The following is a 19,367-nucleotide window of genomic DNA, read 5'->3' as shown; positions in this document are numbered from 1 at the left end:
TTCAAACAAAGATGACAACATTGTACAGTATAAATAGTTTGAGCTTAGACCTGTATATTCATGAGCAGTTAAAAAGGTGGTAAATTCAGAAATCAAGGCACAGCTCCCCCCAGGAGTGATTTTAACAGGAAAACAAAAAGGTACACTGAAACTAAAAGCTCTGAGACTAAAACACAGAAACAAGTAATCACTGTGGAATGATCAGTTCACTGAGTTCAACATTCAAATGCAATGTAGTTAAAAACTACTTGGCTCTCCTGAGATTTTGCCTTATTTGTCAAAATCCGTTGTTTGCTATTCCAAAGTCAAAGATCAGTTTGGTAACATACTTAATAAAATGTCTATAAACTTCAGCCCAGGTGATCACAAGAATTTAAACTATGTAGTGTTACACTACTGGAAAATATTTCCTGTTACTGTAACATGTTACTTTGTCTTTGCAAAAATATAAACTGGTCAAATCCATTACAAAACACAGAGAGATGGTCAGTGGTTGGTCAGCCTTCTGTAATCTTCTACAGAGAGTTCAGTCTTTTAAACAGACTGGGCTTTTTTTTCTCATCAGAATTATCCCTGTTTACACTGTCATCAATAAATCAACAGAGGTCATCAGAACACAGGTCAAATCTAAATAATACACAGACAGTTATTAAAAACATAAATAACTGCTGCTTCAACTGTTAACATGCAGCTATTCAAATATTCTCTTCTCACAGATCCAAACAAACAAATAACTACAGGGGTAATCAGCCCAGTTGTTTACAGGATCAGAGCCCCCACCAATTATTACACAGTGTTCATTCGATCCATTGGGTTCTCCAAATCTCCAGAACCTGAAAGAGGCAATCAGAGTGTCACTGTGTTTATCAGATAAGTGAGTAGTAAAAGTCAGTAACTTTGTCATGATCAGAGTTCAGTTTGGTGGTCTCTTACTTAGTGGTCAGTGCTGAGCCGTCCACCCATTTCCAGACATCTGCTGTCTCACTGTCTGTCAGACCAATCCAAGCCTGACCTCTTCTTAATTTCTCAATAAAGTCCTGTTGAAGTGTGATAACTGCTTATACCTTCCCAGCAACCCTCTGCACACACTCTTCATACACACCAGATCATGTTCACAACATGTATCACTTTTCCTCTATTAGAATCAGCACTGTTGTTTAAGCAGGAAGCAGATAAATTACTGTAAACTATTCTAATCCAGTCTGAAGCTCGAGTGTTCACTCAAAAGCAGTTTCTACTGAAAGCACAATAAACTCAGAAATCTGTAGGTGCAAAGTGACCTGTAATATAAAAAGGCAGCTTATTTTCACTCTCTCTCTCTCTCTCTCTCACCTGTTCCTCTCTGCTGTTGATGATCACCAGGTCTGCTCCTCTCTCTCTACAGTCCTCTCTGCTCTCACTCCAGGTTTTTGTCCCAGTAGAGATGTAGTAAACACTGTAGTTGAAGTATCTCCATTCTGGTTTGTTAATGTTTGTCTCTGTTCAGACAGAACGTAAGATATGAGCTGTGTTCACACCAACATATTCATAACAAGAGTTTGACAACATGCTCAGTTAACTGGGATTTCCACCCATTTTTCAGCATAATTCAATCACTAGGATGTGAACAAATTCAGTCAGTGTTCTGATTTGAAATATAATAGTACATAGTACAGAAACTTACATCATTACAACAGAGCGGAGATGAACAAAGGGTTCAGATATCTGATTTTGAATTTGTTTACATCTTAATGACTGAATTATGATAAAAAATAAAATGAGTGGAAGACTTAAAAATATCTTATTTAAAGAGTATATATCACTTACCCAGTTCAGACAACCTTTTCTGTAATGCATCTCTCTCTATCTGTAACTGGTCTCTCTCTATGGTCAGATTGGTGTAACTGGTCTGTAACTGGTCTCTCTCTAAGGTCAGGTTGGTGTAACTGGTCTGTAACTGGTCTCTCTCTAAGGTCAGGTTGGTGTAACTGGTCAGTAACTGGTCTCTCTCTATGGTCAGGTTGGTCTGTAACTGCTCTTTTGACATCATTAAGCTGTAAAGTTTGATCCACAGTGCTATGATGGCCGTCAGCAGGAGGACACACAGCAGCCCCAGACACACTGCAGTCAGTCTGTAGAATCTGCTCTCTGCAGTGTGACTCTCTGAACACACAGAGATACATGAGCTTCAGTCATAACTAACAATCACTGTTTAAATACTGATAAAAGCATCACTGTTACAGTAAGAGATACAGATCTCTCCCTTTCTCATATAGGCCCTGTACAGTGCCTTGGGATTCTATGAAAAACATTCAAGCAAATTCTCCAAACTCCAATTTGTGTTTTTGTTATTCATTTTTAAACTGTGACCCATCACAGTCAAAGGATGTCGAAGGATGAAATATTAAACGGCTATAAATACTGTTCCAATGATACTTTAAATTAATTAGTGTGATATTTAATAAATACCCATGACGGGTTAGTTTATAGGAGCATCTATCTTTCTTGCCAGGACGTTTCAGTCAGTTTTCAAATTTATTTGTGCAAAATTTTGCAAGGTTTCATGTAGTTGTCCTACATTTCTATCAAACCTCTGATTTTCTTTTCCATTTCTGCTATATCTGCTATATCTCAAGGTACACCATGAGTTAAAGCTGCTTCAAAATAAAAAAGGACACAGAGTCATTGATACAATGCACTGAAAGCTTCTTGAGTTCTAATAGTGCCAGAGCTGTCCAACATTTTACACTCCTATGCTTCAGCCACTCCAGTGTTAGCTATGCTGCAGCCTGCCTACAAGCCTCATTCATTACAGCTCAGTGTGTTTTAGTCTTAAAATATTTTTTTGGCCAAAAAACAATATTGTATGGCCATGATCTTTAAGCCCTTAGGTGGCACTGCATTAAAACAAACACAGTTCTGTAGTAGAAATCGCTGCATGGGCTCAGGAACACGTTGTAAAACCATTGTCTGTGAACACAGTTTGTCGCTGCATTCACAAAGTTCAAACTCTAAAAACACCGCTGCCTTCTCTGGGCTCAAGATCATTCAAGATCAACTGAAGTGAAGTGGAAAAGTGCCCTATGGTTGAATCAAATTTTTTGGAAATCATGGATGCCCTGTCCTCTGTGCTAAAAGGAAGAGGGACCCTCCGGGTTGTCATAAGTGCATAGTTCAAAAGCCAGCATCTGTGACGGTATAGGGGGCGCATTTGTGCACATAGCATGGGTCACCTGCACATCTGTGAAGGCACCATTAATGCTAAACGATATATACAGGTTTTGGAGCAACATATGCTGCCATCCAGACAACATCTTTTTCAGGGAAAGCCTTGTTTATTTCAGAAAGACAATGTCAAACCACATTTTACAACACATTTTACACATATGCATGGTTTTATAGTAAAAGAGACCAGGTGCTAAACTGGCCTGACTGCAGTCCAGACTTACCACTTATGGAAAACATTATGAAATGAAAAATATGACAAAGGAGACCTTGAACTGTTGAGCAGCTGAAATCCTATATCAAGCAAGAATGGGGAAACATTTCACTTTCAAAACTACAGCAGTTGGTCTGCTCAGTTCACAAATGCTTACAGCAAGTTGATTAAAAAGTGGTGATGCACCACAGTGGTAAACTTTTTTGAAATGTGTTGTTGGCATCAAATCTAAAATGGGCATATGTTTATGGGTATAGGTTAGCATATACACTCTCATAAATAACCACAACTATCCATTTTAAAACTTCTCTGTTCAGCTCCTCAACGCACAACACATCATCATTAACACTCTGAGACATCTCTAATCTATTAAAGACTAAAACACTGAATTACTGCGTCTCTCTGTGTAAAAACCGTGCAGTGCTGTGCTTCCTTGCTAGTTTAACCATTAATAAAGGAAGTGACCAAGCGGGCAGAACTCTATTTAAACGTTTCCTATGCACAGTGTAGCTGTAAAGACCAGGCACTTTATTAAAAACAGACACGATTCTATAGCGGAAATCACTGCATGGGCTCAGTAACACTCCCGAAAACAAATGTCTGTGAACACAGTTCATTGCTGCATCCAAAAATGCAAGTTAAAACTCTACCATGCAAAGAAGACACCATAAATAAACAGGATCCAGAAACACCACCTTCTTCCCTGGGCCCAAGCTTATTTAAGATGGACGGAGGCAAAGTGGAAAATTGTCCTGCAGTCTGGTGAATCAAAATTTGACATTTTTTTTGGAAATCACAGACTACGTGCGAGCTAAGGACGAGAGGGAGCATCCAGCGCACAGTCCAAAAGCCAGTATTCGTGATTGTATGGGGTTGCATTAGTGCACACGGCATGGGTGACCTGCACTTCTTTGAAGTCACCATTAATGCTGAATGATATATACAGGTTTTGGAGCAACATATGCTGCCATCCAGACAAAGTCTTTTTCAGGGTAAGCCTTGTTTATTTCAGCAAGACAATGTCAAACCACATTTTACAACACATTTTACACATATGCATGGTTTTACAGTAAAAGAGACCAGGTGCTAAACTGGCCTGTCTGCAGTCCAGACCTGCCACTTAATGAAAACATCTGCCGCATTATGAAGTAAAAAACAAAATACGACACAGGAGACCTCAACCTGCTGAGCAGCTGAAATCCTATATCAAGCAAAAACAAGAAACATTTCACTTTCAAAACTACAGCAGTGTCTCCTCAGTTCCCAAACACTTACAGAGTGTTGTTAAAAGAAGAGGTGATGAAACACAGTGGTAAACATGCCCCCACATTTTTAAAACATGTTGCTGGCAGTAAATTCAAAATTGGCATATATTTAAAAAAAAGCAGTAAAATGTCTCAGTTTGAACATTTGATATGTAGTCTTTGTGGTATTTTCAGTAAAATACAGGGTTTAAATGATTTGCACATCATTGCATTCTGTATTTATTTACATTTTGTACAGCGTCCCAACTTCTTTGGAAAGATGTTTATATGTTGTGGTGCAGTAATGCTGCCTGACATTAATACTACTTTTAAATGATGAGTGTAAAAGGAGATTTGTTACCTTTTTTCCATGTTTGTAGGGTTTTCTTTGCGTTGACGCCCTGTGTCTCTGTGATGACGTCATGGCCTCTAACAGTGTCTGCACTCTCATAGATAACCATCAACTGCTCCACTTTATCTCCTCTATGAGCATCTGCACTCTCATAAAGATCCACCACCATCTCCACTTTATCTTCTTTGCTGAGCTCCTCAATGCAGATAACATCATCATAAACACTCTCAGATATCTCTAACCTATAAAAGACCTAAACGCTGAATTACTGCGTCTCTGTCTGTAAAAACACTGCAGTGCTGCACTTCCTGGCTAGTTTAACCTCTAATAAAGGAAGTGACCAAGTGACCAGAACTGTTTAAACTGTTTCCTGTGTACACTGGAACTGTGAACACTGCAGCTTATATACTCTGCCTTGCAGTCTGTTCTGACACTAATACAGTAACACATTTAGCGTAAATAAATGAAAGGCTGCTGTATTTTTAGGACCACGTGTCCTAGACAAGAGCAAATCAGAATCGACATCAGGTCAAAATGAGGTCATGCACACTAGAGATCCATTCCAAGTGAAGCTGTAGTTGACCACCACAGTAGATGTGATGAAAGAAATCAAAGTAAACTGAAATTCTCATCCTTTTCCACAGCACAGCTCAGGTCAAGAGTATCTTCAGTGTCTCCTTCAGGCTGGCTTTGCTTTAAGCTGCTTCTAGAGCTAAACTGGCAGTGTTTCCTTTTTATTTCAACAAATACCAGCATAGGAGTTAAGCCTTTCAGTGCTGATACAGTCGCTGGACTGGAAAACATTTGTGAAGTTCACGGCGCCCACAATCATCCAAGAGTTTTGCTTTCCTTACACCTGTCTGCACCAGCAAGGTCTTACTCCTACCCTCAAGGCTGCCTGCATTAAGAAGCAACAAATAAAGTACAAATCAAGGTAAGAAATAAAAGTAGTTTTTAGGTTTTACTGCTTTTTTATTTTTAAAGCATAATGTTCATTAACACAATGCAAAACTATAATCATCCCCTACCCCTCAACAGTAGGCTGTTCATTCATCTTCCAATATGTTCTTATTTTTGCAGCACCTGATTACTTTGTCTAAAACTGGTTAGTAAGAGCCTCCACCTGTTTGGCAGCCAGAGCCTCCCCAGTTCTTATGCAGTCTGGAGGCTGTGGCCCAGCCTTTTTTCAGAAAGACAAATGAGATAAATCTCAGTGCTGCATGCTGAAATGCTTTACTGCACGCTTTGTTAATCCAGCTTCTGGGGTCCCCTGTTCTGACTGTTGCAGTGATAGCATCCAATTACAGTACCACACACAAATTCAGTGAGTTCTCTAGATCAACCCATTCTTTCACAGATGTTTGTAAAAGCTGACTGCATGGCTAGGTGCTTGATTTTATACACCTGTGGCAAACGGACTGAATGAAACACCTGAATTCAATGATTAGGAGGTGTGTCCCAATTCTTTTGTCCATATAATGTTTGAGAATTGTTCAAATACTTCATCTGAGAGACTCGCCAATGCCTCACAGACGCCTGAAAGATATCAAGCAGGCTAAACATCTAGTCCGTTTGGACAGTCAGGATCCTGTAGTGTGAAAAGTGTTTTGAACTGGTTGTGACTGGCAGTGACTGCAGCGACAAGCTACAACCAATGAGAGCGCAAGACACAGAGTGAGGGGAAACCAGGGGGAGGAGTTGTTAAAGTAATAAAGTAACAAAGGAAGTGTAAAAGCAACAAACTTGAGATGGTGTAATAGAAAATGGTGAGAATATTGATGAAGACTTGTTAAAAACAGCATTGAATCTGATATTGTCATTGAGGATGTGCTCAAAGATGCTGTTAGCACAAATTTGGTAATATTTTGTTAATGTTGTTAATATTGTGATGTTTTTAGTCATAATTTCATTTGAACATGCTGCATATCACCGAACAGATTCTCATTATTGTGCACTGAAATGTTCAGTGTTTTAATAAGGGAATATATTTGATAGCAGCATGTACATAAGAAGAAATTTCGGATTATTTACTGAATATATAACATTAGAATATATATAATATACCAGATGTACAGAGGATTCTAGCTCTGGACCTTACTCTTATTTTCATGGTGAGGAAATAGGAAACAGGTTTGTTTATCCAGCTAAATTCTAGTCAGCAGTGGTGGATGGATGCCTGCACTGGACGCAGAATAAGCCTTTCAGAGACAGATGTATCTGTTGGATTTCCACAATCGACCTGTGTGGTGTGTCAAAACAGTTTGCTGTGATTGGTCAATTTGCATGTCAGTCAAACAGACTCTTCCTGACAAAGTAGGTGGTTCTTGGCCATGTAATGCAGTGAAAAGCACCAGATTCTCTCCTGATAGGCTGAAGTCTGGCTTGTAAGACTACCACCTTTAAAACAAGCTTCATTTTCAATGGCTCTCAAATTGAAACAATTCATTAATACAGCTTCTCACAACCCACACATCCACACAGTGCAGCCCAGAGTTTGAAAAACATTGTACTAAATCTATCACACTGCCATAAGTTTAGCAAGTCCTGCATTAGTGAAAAAAAATCCACCGTTATGCGGATTTACAGATTGGAAGCGAATGAACACTGCTTGTCAAGTAGCCCAAACACACCATACAGCATTAGATACACAGTAACTCCAAACAGTTATTCATATCTGAATGTGGCACAGTCACCAACCAGCTCATTATCAGGCATAAATCACAGAAATCACCTGCATATTAAAGTTTTTCAAGATTTTAAGTATATTATGAGGCTTAGTTTCCCTGCAGTGAGAGTACATTTTTCTCCTGTCTCTGATTCTGCAGCTTGTTGAGAGCAGCATGCTGCTACTAGACTGCAAAAAAGGCATATGATTCTTTTTTTCTCTCACGAACTACAGCACTGAAGAAACATTCCACCTCTACTGGTAAATACCTTGCAGTTTGAAGCTAAACGTGTGCTGAGAATCAAGATGAATCGCTGGTAGAGTATGCAGCCACTTTCTTTCATTTCCAAAAAGAAGTAATGCTCAAGTCCAACTTCTTCCAGGATTGACAAACTGCATAGCACCCCCTTGTGGAGGATCTTTAGCCCGTTCACCATGAGTGAGCGACTGAATATGTGACTAAGTAAATGAGACCTTTTTGACCCTCGATATTCTCATAAGGAACATGCTTCATACTTCCTTTAAACTTTTTACTTATACAACGCCAAAAAAGTCATTTTTAATTCATGGTGTAGTTTCAAATAATGCATTTTGAATCATTGAAAGGTTTGACAGAAGCTTACATGACACTACATAAACCTACATTTTGCAAAACCAAATTTAAAAACTGACCAAAAGACTACATTTCAAATATAAAAATTGCACAAACAGTATCTGCTTCAATAAATTATTCTGTTGTGGACATTTATTAAGATGAACTCAGTCAATTTAAAGTAAAAAAAAAATTCTTAGTCTTATATTTATACCCAGTTAATGTTTCAGCTCAGTTCAGTCATTCTGTAAGCAGTTAAATGCAATTTAGAACCTAATAAAGCAAACTAATTTATTGGACGACAGCTTAAAAAGTTTGCACTGTTTAATCAACTAAACTTGTTTTTGCTTGAGCAGATGAGCCGATGTGGAATGACTCTATCCTTAAAAGTGGATGTGTGTGAGGGCTGCACCATTTATTTAGAAGGTTTTTGATTGTGAACGCAGATAAAACAGACCTTACTAATTGTCCTCTACAGGAAACTGCAGTACAACACTGACCTGAAAATGTTTCATACAGTATAATAATTGGGTAAATAGTATGTTGTGGTGCAGTGATGCTGCTTGATAACAGTACTACGTCTAAATGATGGGAATAAAAGGATTTCTTACCTTTTTTCTTTGTTCGTAGGGTTGTCTTTATGTTGGCATCCTCTTTGTCTATGTTGGGGTCATGACCTCTAACAGCATCCATACTCTCATAATAAACCACAACCATCTCTGTTAAATCTTCTGTGTTCAGCTCCTCAATCCAGAGAACATCATCATAAACACTCGGAGACATTTCTGATCTATAACAGACTAAAACACTGAATTACTGCGTCTCTGTCTGTAAAAACACCCCAGTGCTGCACTTCCTGGCTGGTTTAAACATTAATAAAGGAAGTGACCAAGCGAGCAGAGCTCTGTTTAAACTGTTTCCTGTGTGCGGTTGAGCTGTGAATACAGTGAAGCTTTCATAATCTGCCTCGCAGTGTGTTCTGACCAGTACCAGATCATCAGGGTATGGGCTTCTGGGTGCAAATGTATGTTTGGTTAAACAAGGCCTGTGCAGCACCACAATGGCAGCATAACTGCAGTGTTGCATGTCACCACCTATCTCAACATAAACTCCAAGCACCAATGCAGGATTTCCCTATAAAGCATGCATCTGTTCTTTACAATCAAAACATCAACACCAACGAAAACGAGATATATTAAAATCAGACAGCTGAAATTTACATAAAGACAGAAAAAGCAGCAACCTTAAAAACCCAGACATCTTATCTCTGATGAAGCAGATCACTGACAACAAGCACGAATCAACTTTTTAACTCAGGTTGTTGAGATTTTATATTTGGCTTTCTTTTACTCTATCAGAGTTTCTGGTCTCGCTTTGATAGACCCCTCAGGCATATATTTTAAATACCTGGATCTTCATATTCAAGGTACATTCACAGGGATGCTAGCTCAATGCTACAAACCTGAAAACATGAGCAAAATAATGAAGGATAGTGTAGCAGTTACTAAGCATTGATTGGAGGAGAAAAACTGGTGTTTAGGAAAGATGTGGAGAGGGTCAGGACTGCTAATCTAAAGAGTTGTGAAGCAATGAGTCAGATGAACAGTATGTGAACTGCACTCTTGTAGGCTGCAGAAACGGGAGAGCCTGCAGGGAGTCAGATGGGCACAGCTGTGGAAAGTGCTTTAAATAAAGGTGAATACACAACAATAAAGGCAAGAAAAAGTATGACAGTCATTTTCAGTTGTGACTAATTCAGAGGGAAAACAGCTATACAGGACAGCGGGTGGGTATGGGACCAAACGTATACTTTTATACGTATATCACCCGGTGGAAATTGAAGACTGGGGATCTTGCAAAGTCACTATTTGCAAGACAGCAACTAGAGTTTTGAGATTATTTCCCATCATGCACCTGGCGGAAATTTTCAAGCAGATAAACCCTTTTCCTTCCACTATATAGTGATACAGATGGGAAAATACGTTGGCTGAGCATGTAAAGATCTGGGGCTCAGCCCAGTTCACTGTAGATTGTTGTTTTAAAGGGGAGCAGATTTGCCTTTTTTACAGAGATTTCAGGCACTCACACATGCATTTTCTCTCTTGCTCTTTCTCTGTCTTTCTCTCTCTCTCTCTGCACGCATGCGCTCGTCCACTCACTCTCAGTTGCGCCCCCGACACATCACTATTTGCATGAGCCAAGACTTAAAACTTATAATAATATTAAACGCTTGATTTTGTCGTGGCGTCAAGACTGAAAAAGACTGATTTAAGACCGCCATCTTGACCATCTCACACTAAACGATCGAGATGACGCAAGCACAGCGCAACTCTAGCAAAACTCTGATGATTTTATTCTGACATTGGAAATTTGCCTGCGTCAGTGAAATCGCATGAAAAGTCATTTGGTGTAAGGCCGACATAAAAGCTCTGAGACTAAAACAGAGGGAAGCAAATAATCACTGTAGAATGAATCACTTCATTGAGATCAACAGCTATGCCAATGCAAGTTGTGTTAAAATCTATAATGCTTTTTAAGGATTTTGCCTTATTTGTTGAAGTATCTGTTGCTTATTATAGCAAAGTCAAAAGCTCAACCTGGAATTTTCCTTTTGGGATCTCTCATTAATAACAGGGCTGGGAGGGTTACTTTAAAAATGTATTCTGTTACAGCTTTCTGATTACCTGTTAAAATATGGAATCATTACCTTTATTAGGTTGCTCTATTAAAATAACATAATCTGCTTACTTTGGTTGGTCGTCCATTGGGTTCTCCAGGTCTCCAGAACCTGAAAGAGACAATCAGAGTGTCACTGTGTTTATCAGATCAGTGAGTAGTAAAAGTCAGTAACTTTGTCATGATCAGAGTTCAGTTTAGTGGGCTCTTACTTAGTGGTCAGTGCTGAGCCGTCCACCCATTTCCAGACTGCTGTCTCACTGTCGGTCAGACCAATCCAAGCCTGACCTCTTCTTAATTTCTCAATAAAGTCCTGTTGAAGTGTGACAACTGTTCATACTTTCCCAGCAACCCTCTGCACACACTCTTCATACACACCTGATCATGTTCACATGTATCACTTTTCCTCAGTTAGAATCAGCACTGTTGTTTAAGCAGGAAGCAGATAAATTACTGTAAACTGTTCTAACCCAGTCTGAGCTTTAAAGCAGTTTAGACTGAAAGCAGAATAAACTCAGAAATCTGTAGGTGCAAAGTGACCTGTAATATAAAAAGGCAGCTTATTCTCTCTCTCTCTCTCTCTCTCTCTCTCACCTGTTCCTCTCTGCTGTTGATGATCACCAGGTCTGCTCCTCTCTCTCTACAGTCCTCTCTGCTCTCACTCCAGCTCTTCTTCTCAGTAGAGATGTAGCAAACACTGTAGTTGAAGTATCTCCATTCTGGATTGTTAATGTTTCTCTCTGTTCAGACAGAATGTAAGATGTGAGCTGTTCTGCATTTCCATGAAAACACAAACACATTCATAATAAGAGTTTGAGTACAACACGCTCAGTTAACTGAGCCATTTAACACCCATTTTTCAGCATAATTCAATCACTGAGATGTGAACAAAGTCATTCAGAGTGTTTGTGTGAAATATAACAGTGTGTAGTAGAGAACATTACTGAAGTCACTACAATGGAGGGGACAGAAACAAAGGGAGTAGCTTTCAGATGCATTAATTGCTTCAGATATCTGATTCCTGTCACCATCTCTGACTTGTTTAGTGTCTCTAGAACGGCACATTTCACATGAAAAACTTTGAATGAATTTGTTTACATCTTAAGCTACGTTCACATTACAAGCCTCAATGTTCAAATCCGATTTTTTGCTTAAGTCCGATCTCTCTGACAGGATGGTTCACACTCGTTTAGGTAAGTGATTCAAATCTGTCATTGATGTGATGAACCGGCGTCCTGAAATGACTCACACGCGCACATCCTACTCAGTAACGTCACGTGAATGAATCGTGTGCGTCACGTGCATCATCAGCAAACAGACTAACGAGCAGAACGAGCCTTCGCTGTGAAGATAAAGAACTCTGATCAGCTCTCAGCTTCATTATTAGACAAAGACGAAAAAAGTGAGATGTGTTGCTTTTTCACTGTTTACAGGCTTTAACTTCTCTTCGGTGCTGCTGCCATGGTAACGCTGAATGATGGTGCATGTGCAGTGGAAAAAAGCACATAAATTCCGATCTGAGCGTCACATTAAGGTCGCATGGATCTAGGACCACATATGAAAGTGACTCAAGTCGAATTTGAAAAGATTTGCGTGTCCACACAGCCCTGAAAACATCAAATCTGAGTCACATTAGGGCAAAAAATCGTTTTTTTTGCCTCTTCAGCCTGGTAATCTGAACGTAGCCTTTATTACTGAATTATGCAGCTTAGAAAAAAAAAACAGTGGAAGACTTGAAAAAATATTATTTAAAAAATTCACATCACGTACCCAGTTCAGACAGCCTCTTCTGTAATAAATCTCTCTCTGTCTGTAACTGGTCTCTCTTTATGGTCAGGTTGGTGTAATTGGTCAGTAACTGGTCTCTCTCTATGGTCAGATTGGTCTGTAACTGCTCTTTTGACATCATTAAGCTGTAAAGTTTGATCCACAGTGCTATGATGGCCGTCAGCAGGAGGACACACAGCAGCCCCAGACACACTGCAGTCAGTCTGTAGAATCTGCTCTCTGCAGTGTGACTCTCTGAACACACAGAGATACATGAGCTTTAGTCATAACTGATAATCACTAAGTACAGATAAAAGCATCACCGTTACAGTAAGAGATACAAATCTCTCTCTTTATCTTCCTTTCTTTCTTATCTTTTTCTAATTATGTTTTATTGGGTCATTCCACGGCAACACACATAGGCGCTGTACAGTTATGCCATGGATTTCCATTAAAAACATTAAAGCAAATTCAAACTTCAATTTCATTAATATAACTATGTTAACTTTTAAAACTCTAATCCAATTAATGTTTTAGTTATTAATTTTTTAAGGTTTCAAGTTTCAATCAAGTTTTTAAATACTGAGTTTATCTGCTTATAAAATGACCGAACTGAGCTGAAATATTAAAAGGGTATAAATACAATTTCAACAATAATATTTCACTTTAAATTAACTGGTCTCACGTTAATAAATATCCACAACAGGTTAGTTTATTGGAGCTTGTACAATGTTTCAGTCAGGAGGACTGGAGTTGAAACCCACTGCCATAGTTAACTCTGGTTAAAACTGAAAATCTACAGTCAGAATGATCCAGCTAGCTCACTGAAAGTGGTAGATGTCAAAGTTTATCTAAAGCTGAAATGGGACCACTGTATGCTAAATCATACATTGTCTACTTCATTGCTGGAGTGACCAAAAAACTTAATATGTAAAACTAAAAAAACAAAAGGAAAAGGAAAACACAAAAAAAAACAACAAAACAAACAAAGAAGGAGAAAGATATGGATTTTTTTTTCACTTAAAGTCATTAACATGCGTTTCTGCTTTCTTTGGTCTTTGGTGCATTGAAGCTCTTTGAATGAATAAACCTTTAACACAAAGTTATAGGTAAGACATTTTACTATTATTGGAGAGTTTAATCAGTTGAGGTCTATCAATAATCGCACTACGCCCACTACTGACCAAACTTTATAGTGTAGAACTATGATGAATATGATGAATGAGGAATAAACAAGATACCTCTGTTTTTATTCTGTAGTGTGACTAATTTCCTAAAACAACAAATTTAAATGCTGTAATATTGCTGTGTATGAGATGCTACAGCACTGAGCTTTGGAGTCTAATACAGAACAAAAGCTCAGTGTGATATTCCATTTAAAGACCTATGGAATAGTTTGTGTTTGTTTTTATGTGCATAGAAAATAAGTACATCCACTTCTGTACTGGATTGCCATGTGCACAAATGATTAGTATTGTTGTTATCTTTCTTTTTTCAATATTATACATGATATTGATAATAGTTTTGGTTTGTTAAATGCAGTTCAGCTATTTTTTCAGGTTGTTAAACTATTATGTTCAAATTTATAAACTCCTACCAGATGTGAGCTTGATCATGTAGATACGCCAGAGATGAAATTAACGAATAGCAAAAATTTGCATGCGCTTATTGTACAGTCAGATTTTACTATACATGACTTTGATGAATAAGGGCCAAAAGGCATCATTCACCAACCGTTCTCAAGAAGAAATCTCTTCTTTAAACCCACTTTCGCAGGTTTTATGAGGATTCTGATTTTCGCCAGTGTTGTCTTAGATGGGATTTGTTCTTAGGTAAGAACAGAATCTACACACACTCAAGAGCACAAAGGTGTGAACAGTTCTGCGGTTTAAAAACACGTCATGAATCTGACATAGACTTTTTCTTATGACCTTTCTCAATAACAGATTTAAGAATAAGCTAAGGATGATATTGGGGAATGAGGCCCAATGTCTCACCCCACTGGGGAGACTCCATGTGCTCAGTCTGGTTTGGCTCATTCCAGCTGGTTTCAACCCTCCATTTTTACACACCCGCAGCTCATATATGGACTCCTTTGGTCATCCATGTATGTCTTCGGTCTGGCTTCACTTGTTGCAAAGTCTCTGTGGAGGGGTTTCCATTCAAACATTTCGCAAATGTTATGTGCATTTATGATATTTAAGCAGAAAAAATGCTTATTAAGTTGTGCTTCCATCAACTACAGCTGTGTGAAGAAATTTAGATGACGTAGGCTACCATGTTTAGAAGCTGCATCAAAACAAGCAACACGGACAGATTGAAGTCATTTTTGCTTGCCAAGTAAAATTATTTTACAGCCATTCATCATGAGACCCTTATAACGTTAGTTAACAGAGTTCTAAGCCACGTTTTCTTTGAGGTGTTTTTGTCCAGTGTGAGACCCTGACCCGTTTCCCTGGTTATCATATTATGGAGTCACCTGTGTTGTCATCTGCCTGTTTTCTGACCCCTGCCTGTGATGGCTGAGTGTTGGATTGCCCCTGATAAAGCGGCTTGCCTATTCATTGCAGTTTAAATGTGTTTCAGTATTACAAGATTACTGCTAAATAAACCAAAAACGAAATAAAAAAGCACTTGCTAAATATGACATATTTAAAATTAAGCGTTTGTCATTGACCAATCAAAATCTTCAAAGGTTAACTATTTAACTGTGAGGGGTTATCTAATGCCATGTTAACCAGGGGTGTCCAATCTTATCCACAAAGGACCGCTGTGGCTGCAGGTTTTCACTCCAACAAGCAGGAGCTCACCTGATTCCACCAGTTTAATCAATGGTTCAGCTAATGAACAAATTATCCTGTGATCTCCTGCTTTGTTGGAATGAAAACCTGCAGCCACAGCGGCCCTTTGGGGATAAGATGGGACACGCCTGCCCTGCACGATTTTAGCCCTGAATTTTCCACTCGCCTACAGTATTTGGAGATCGCTGAGAAGAGCCCCAGATCAGAGGCAAATTGGTGTAAGTTTGGGGACTCACAAATCAGCTCTCAGTTGCTACACAATATGGACAAAAGTATTGGGACACCTACACATTACACCTACAGGAGCTTTTATGACATCGCAATCTAAATCCATAGGCATTAATGTGGAGTTGGTCCCCGCTTTGCAGCTATAACAGCTCCCACTCTTCTGGAAGATTTTACAAGATTCTACAAGATTTTGGATTCTGTCTGTGGGAACTTTTGCCCGTTTATCCAGAAGAGCATTTGTGAGGTCAGACACTGATGTTGGACTAGAGGGCCTGGCTCACAATCTCTGTTCTTGTTCATCCCAAAGGTGTTTGATGGGGTTGAGGTCAGGGCTCTGTGCTGGCCAGTCAGGTTCTACCACACCAGACTTACCCAAACATGTCTTTATGGACCTTGCTTTGTGCACTGGGACACATGCTGGAACAGCATCCCCAAACTGTTCCCACAAAGCTGAAAGCATGCAGTTGTCCAAAATGTCTTCGTTTGCTGAAGCATTAAGGTTTCCCTTCACTGGAACTAAGGGCCCTAGGCCAACCCCTGAAAAACAACCCCACAGGATTATCCCTCCTCCACCAAACTTTACAGTTGGCACAAAGCAGTCAGGCAGGTAACGTTCTCCTGATATTCGCCAAACCTAGATTCATCCATCAGACTGCCAGATAGAGAAGCGTCATTCATCACTCCAAACAATACATTTCCACTGCAGTCCAGTGGCAGCGTGCTTTACACCACACTTTTACAGTGTATAGATGAGCTGATGTGGAATGACTCTATCCTTAAAAGTGGTTGTGTGTGAGGGCTGCATACCATTTATAAGAAGCTTTCTGATTTAGATAAAACAGACCTTACTAATTGTCCTCTACAGGAAACTGCAGAACAACACTGACCTGAAAATGTTTCATACAGTATAATAATTGGATAAATAGTATGTTGTGGTGCAGTGATGCTGCTTGATAACTATACTACGTCTAAATGATGGGTATAAAGGGATTTCTTACCTTTTTTCTTTGATCGTAGGGTTGTCTTTATGTCAGCATCCTCTGTGTCTGTGTTGGGGTCATGAACTCTAACAGCATCCACACTTTGATAATAAACCACAACCATCTCTGTTAAATCTTCTGTGTTTAGTTTCTCGATCCAGAGATCATCATCATAAACACTCTGAGACATTTCTGATCTATAACAGACTAAAACACTGAATTACTGCGTCTCTGTCTGTAAAAACACCCCAGTGCTGCACTTCCTGGCTGGTTTAAACATTAATAAAGGAAGTGACCAAGCGAGCAGAGCTCTGTTTAAACTGTTTCCTGTGTGCGGTTGAGCTGTGAATACAGTGAAACTTTCATACTCTGCCTCGCAGTCTGTTCTGACCAGTACCAGATCATCAGGTTATGGGCTTCTGGGTGCAAATGTTTGTTTAGTTAAACAAGGCCAATGCAGCACCACAATGGCAGCATAACTGCAGTGTTGCATGTCACCACCTATCTCAACATAAACTCCAAGGACAAGTGCAGCAAGTCCCCATAAAGCATGCGTCTGTTCTTGACAATCAAAACATGAACCCCAACAAAGACGAGATATATTACAATCGGACAGCTGAAATTTAAAGACAGTAAAAAGCAGCAACCTTAAAAACCCAGACATCATCTTATCTCTGATGATGTAGATCACTGCCAGGGATGGGGGAGTGGCTAAGTAGCGCACTACTTTTTGTAGTTAACTACAAATTTTTGTAGCTAGTAGCTGTAGCCGCTACAGTTTTATGAAATGTAGCTATAGCTGCATAATCTACAAATTTTTGTGATAATTTTGGCTACAATTTCGCTACAGGCTTCAGGAAATCTGCACAAAATCTGAACCACAGATGCGGTCATTAACTGGGCTGGTGGCGACTGTGCAATCCTGACTGAGCCGCGGACAGTTCGAGCAAACGGTCACGCACTGATCACCCCTTACTCTGGAGTCGGCAGTCCAAATGTTAAGAAGAGCCATTTTGTCCTTTCAACAAAAATGAAACCACCTTGGGAGCCACAACATTTTATATCCGTTTTACCATCATGGCTGTAAATAAGTCTCAGTATGTGCTGATGTTCTAGTACAGGCTAAAAATATAAACACAAACGCAGACTTACTTTGCTCTGCTTTAAGCTTTAGCTCAGAGTTTCTTGTAAAACATCTCTCAATGTTCGACTTTTTATGAGGCTGAGGTCGCTCCTCATTCTCCAGCTTCTTGTTCAGATTGTCCAGTTCCACCTTAATTGGTGCCTGAGGTGCCAGATAGTACTGTTGAGCCATTTAAGGTGGAACGGGAGAATTCGGACGAGAAGCCTGATTCTCACCCTAAACAATTTAACAACAATTCAATTGTGTATTTCTTTCTTGCACATAATTAAAGGCAGTGGGCTTGTTTGGCGTGTCAGGTGGAGATTCACAAACATTCAGACAATCTCGCTTTGAAAGTAGCTAAAAAGTAATGCACTACTTTTCAAAAAGTAGCAGCCACTACTTTTTTTTGGAAAAGTAGCTAAATTGTAGCTAGCTACAAATTTTGGGAAAGTAGCTACAAAGTAGCTAACTACTAATTTTTCAGTAGCTATCCCAACCCTGATCACTGCCAACAAGGACGAATCAATGTTTTATCTCTGGTGGTTGAGATATTTAGGTTTCTTCTACACTATTGAAGTTACTCGTCTCGCTTTTACAGCCTCCTCAGACACATTTTAAATACCTTCATATTCGAGGTACATTCACAGGGATGCAAGCTCAATGCTGAAAACCTGAAAGCTTGAGCAAGATAATGAAGGATAGTGTTTAGGAATGATGTGGAGAGGGTCAGGACTGCTATTCTAAAGAGTTGTGAAGTAATGAGTCAGATGGCCACAGCTGTGGAAAGGAGAATACACAACAATAAAGGCAAGAAAAAGTCTGACAGTCATTTTCAGTTGTGACTAATTGAGAGGGAAAACAGCTATACAGGACAGCGGGTGGGACCAAATGTATACGCATAGACAGCACACAAACCTGAAGAGAATTATAGGGTTTATATTTAGCGCTTCTGCCGGTGCAGTATTCTCTGTTATATGATATAATAAAGGTCTCATACAAGCGCCTGAAGAGGCCCACCTACTCAGTAAAAAATCCCTTTAAATTCAGTCATTTCAAGCATGCGGTAAACAGCAAGTTGCAAATATTGAGAGGGACACAAACTCTCCACGACATGGAACAGGTGTCAGAAGTGCTGTGTTTGTGTAATTTTTGACACGCCTCATATCAGTGGTAGAATATGCTTTAATATCAGAATAAGCGTTATCTTACAAAAGACGATGAGGTTGATAAGACAAAACATTACATATCTTGTTCTTGCTAAGCTTTAAAAACAGGCCAAACAGAATTAATCAAGCCTGGCAGTGTCTAGATTAACTGTTCCCAACTATCAACTAAATTTAGTTACCTGGCTGATTGAGTTACTAGATTCTCAGTTGGTGTTGAATAATGAGATTTTCTCCCTCAATAAATAAAATTATCATATAAAATCTGTATTTTATGTTTACTGTCTATCTTTTATTACATTTTGTTTAAAGATGTAGTGTGACAAGGTTGGGAAGGTGATAAAAAAAAAGGACA

The sequence above is a fragment of the Colossoma macropomum genome, unplaced genomic scaffold (genome assembly GCF_904425465.1).
Source record: "Colossoma macropomum unplaced genomic scaffold, Colossoma_macropomum, whole genome shotgun sequence".
Classification (NCBI taxonomy): domain Eukaryota; kingdom Metazoa; phylum Chordata; class Actinopteri; order Characiformes; family Serrasalmidae; genus Colossoma; species Colossoma macropomum.
This window is presented reverse-complemented; position numbering follows the sequence as displayed.